Source organism: Sinocyclocheilus rhinocerous, unplaced genomic scaffold (genome assembly GCF_001515625.1).
Source record: "Sinocyclocheilus rhinocerous isolate Xijiao unplaced genomic scaffold, SAMN03320098_v1.1 scaffold720, whole genome shotgun sequence".
Taxonomy (NCBI): domain Eukaryota; kingdom Metazoa; phylum Chordata; class Actinopteri; order Cypriniformes; family Cyprinidae; genus Sinocyclocheilus; species Sinocyclocheilus rhinocerous.
In genome coordinates this window covers 223,823-227,769 of record NW_015653468.1, presented here as the reverse complement: position 1 = coordinate 227,769, position 3,947 = coordinate 223,823, and positions in this window count along the sequence as shown.

Genomic DNA, 3,947 nt, shown 5'->3' with positions numbered 1-3,947 from the left:
CCCACTCGCTATTGCATGTGAGTGTTTTGACAACATGAAAATAAAAAATGGTAATATCCAGACAAAGCATTATGAAATCATTTACTTGCTACCACTTCATCTTTTAACAATTGTTTCTTTGTGAACTCTCCATGACACTGTGCATCTTTGTTTACAAAACAAACTCCTCCGAACAATCCTCTGACAAGGTCCGGGATAAAAATAAGCTATCTATTTGTTCCTTACGCTGGAATCCTTCTATACAACATCTGTATTAAGATCTGAACGAGTTGTTTAAAACAAACGCGTCAAAGCGAACAATCTTTCACTCCATCACTCACTCGCTCTTCCAAAACGAGCCTTTTTTGGAGCTTGATTAAATAAATGCTTTGTTTATAATGAGGAGGATGTTTTAAGCTATGAAACTTGCAGGAATTTTTAATAGTACTAAGACCTCTTATGCCAAAATATCAAGGCAAATTTGATTTCTCATTTCATGACCCCTTTAACTGTACAATTCAGCTGAATTGAATCAACATTGACTTAAGCTGAATATCAACATTATTGTTTTCTGTAGAGCTGCTTAGAACTGAACTGAAGTTGTTTTATAACTGATGAACTTTACAGCTATTGAACTGAACTGACTTGAGTTGAATAATGACACTATTGTCTTATTACAGCAGAATTTGAATTTCTCATATTTGATTCCTGTTTATTATTGTGAAGCTGCTGTGAAACACCAGCTTGGGTCATGCAATGGCATGATTAAGCCAAGTGACTCAGACAGTCCCCCTCGGAAAAAGATCATAAGGGATACCTCAGACATTCTGGTTTGATGAGCGAGCTCAATGAAGTCCATGACATACTCCTCAATTGGCCGATCACCTTGACGAAGACACATTATCTCCACTGCTGCTGGATCCATATTGGTCAGTCGTTCTGTAACATGCCAATGCAAGGAAGAGTCAAGGTAGGATTAAAGAACTACAAAATGACTACAAAAGGCACTCTAGACAGGAAGTTACACAAAAGTCCAAACACAAGACAGGGGAACAGGAGTCAGATCATGACAGTATTGAATCTATATTGAATCTTTATTTAATTATTAAATGCTACATTTTGAATACCACCCCATTGAAAACTTTTGTACCTTTTTTTAATAAATCACTGTATATGTTGACAGCATCCAGTAGGAACGACTTGCATCAAAATTTAAAGTATGAATAATAATAATAATAGTAGCAGTGACGTTTGCTTTAACAAGTACTAATAATGAATAAGTTGCATAAGGACAGCAGATGGACTTCCTTCTATATTTTGTGCCCATAGAGGTCATCCTGTGAGCGTTTGGGGAAGGTAGCAGACTGATTCATCGACTCTGGTTTGTCCTCTCTGCTCTTTGCGGCCTGTTCGGGGATCATGGGAGAGTTATGATGTTACCTCCAGCACGGTTTAATGGGGGGTCTCAGGGGCGTCCCCACCAAATTGAGCTGTCAGACTGTCGCCCTCCTCAAAAGAACAACCTCAGGAAATCTGTGAGGGAGTGGGAGCAGATTCAAACTTCAAAATTCACAATAGTCGTAATTATGAGATAGTGTCACACACCTGCACACTGGTGAGTAGAATTCTCACTACAGCTTTTTCTTGTGAACCTGAGCACTTAGTAAAGAACTGGTAAACCTGATTTAGTCTGTCAGAGTATTCCATTCTGTTCTTCAAAGATATTAGTAATGATTTAAATATTTGATTATGCATTTGGGTCTGAGCATAAAGACGGCACCCAAAACACCCGGATCGCTTTGAAATGAAAGAGATAATATTTTCCTATAGTCAGACTTTGAAGACATTAAACACAAAGTAATTCTCTCCTTCTTGGCAAACAAATGAGTATTTCGCCATCCCAGTGTCCCTCAACTCTACATCAAATTAGTTTTTCATGGGCAGTACATTTAAAATTCTATAGCAAATGGTTTAAACATACAAAATCCTATGTTTGAAACACGGATAATGGCCTGTTACAAAATTGAGAATGAATAGACTTATAGGTGAATCTCACAAACCTGTCAAGCATTTTCTCAGAAGCATAATGAGCCTAAGAAGATCACAGAAACCAATGGTGCCATAGAGAATTGAAGCCTAGGTCATAATTAAGCACAAAATCAAAAGAAATAAACAATACATTTCATTTTGCTTAAGAAAATTAAGCATTTTTAATGAATATTACAATTTCTTGCATTACATTTAAATTTTGTCAATTAGCAGACACTTTTATCCAAAGTGACTTACAAATGAGGACTTTTGTACCTTTTTTTAATAAATCACTGTATATGTTGACAGCATCCAGTAGGAACGACTTGCATCAAAATTTAAAGTATGAATAATAATAATAATAGTAGCAGTGACGTTTGCTTTAACAAGTACTAATAATGAATAAGTTGCATAAGGACAGCAGATGGACTTCCTTCTATATTTTGTGCCCATAGAGGTCATCCTGTGAGCGTTTGGGGAAGGTAGCAGACTGATTCATCGACTCTGGTTTGTCCTCTCTGCTCTTTGCGGCCTGTTCGGGGATCATGGGAGAGTTATGATGTTACCTCCAGCACGGTTTAATGGGGGGTCTCAGGGGCGTCCCCACCAAATTGAGCTGTCAGACTGTCGCCCTCCTCAAAAGAACAACCTCAGGAAATCTGTGAGGGAGTGGGAGCAGATTCAAACTTCAAAATTCACAATAGTCGTAATTATGAGATAGTGTCACACACCTGCACACTGGTGAGTAGAATTCTCACTACAGCTTTTTCTTGTGAACCTGAGCACTTAGTAAAGAACTGGTAAACCTGATTTAGTCTGTCAGAGTATTCCATTCTGTTCTTCAAAGATATTAGTAATGATTTAAATATTTGATTATGCATTTGGGTCTGAGCATAAAGACGGCACCCAAAACACCCGGATCGCTTTGAAATGAAAGAGATAATATTTTCCTATAGTCAGACTTTGAAGACATTAAACACAAAGTAATTCTCTCCTTCTTGGCAAACAAATGAGTATTTCGCCATCCCAGTGTCCCTCAACTCTACATCAAATTAGTTTTTCATGGGCAGTACATTTAAAATTCTATAGCAAATGGTTTAAACATACAAAATCCTATGTTTGAAACACGGATAATGGCCTGTTACAAAATTGAGAATGAATAGACTTATAGGTGAATCTCACAAACCTGTCAAGCATTTTCTCAGAAGCATAATGAGCCTAAGAAGATCACAGAAACCAATGGTGCCATAGAGAATTGAAGCCTAGGTCATAATTAAGCACAAAATCAAAAGAAATAAACAATACATTTCATTTTGCTTAAGAAAATTAAGCATTTTTAATGAATATTACAATTTCTTGCATTACATTTAAATTTTGTCAATTAGCAGACACTTTTATCCAAAGTGACTTACAAATGAGGACAATGGAAGCAATCAAAATCAACAAAAAAGCCATGATATGCAAGTGCTATGACAAGTCTCAGTTAGCCTAACGCAGTACACGTAGCAAGGTATTTTTTTAAATATATAATAAATAAAAGAAAACAGCCATGTTTCTGAATGACAGAACCTAGTGATGCCATGTAGACATTAGGAGAGAAGTGGTCCAAGAACTGTGCCCTGATGCACTCCAGTAGTAAGATGTCACGACTTGGACACCTCACCTCTCCAAGATACCTTGAAGGACCTATTTGAGAGTCATGTCTAAAATTATGACTTTTTTAATGTAATTTTGATAAATTACACTCCCCCAAATTTCATGACCTTATTTCCATAGTCATAATTGCAATTAAAAATAATATAGTAAATGAATAGAGTGCAAGTCTAAAAGGGGCAAGTTTTTTTTTTTTTAAGAATATAATTAGCATAGAAAGTGTTAGAGTTAGAGGGTCAAATAAAGATAAAAGAGATGTGTTTTTAGTCAGTTCTTGAAGATAGCTG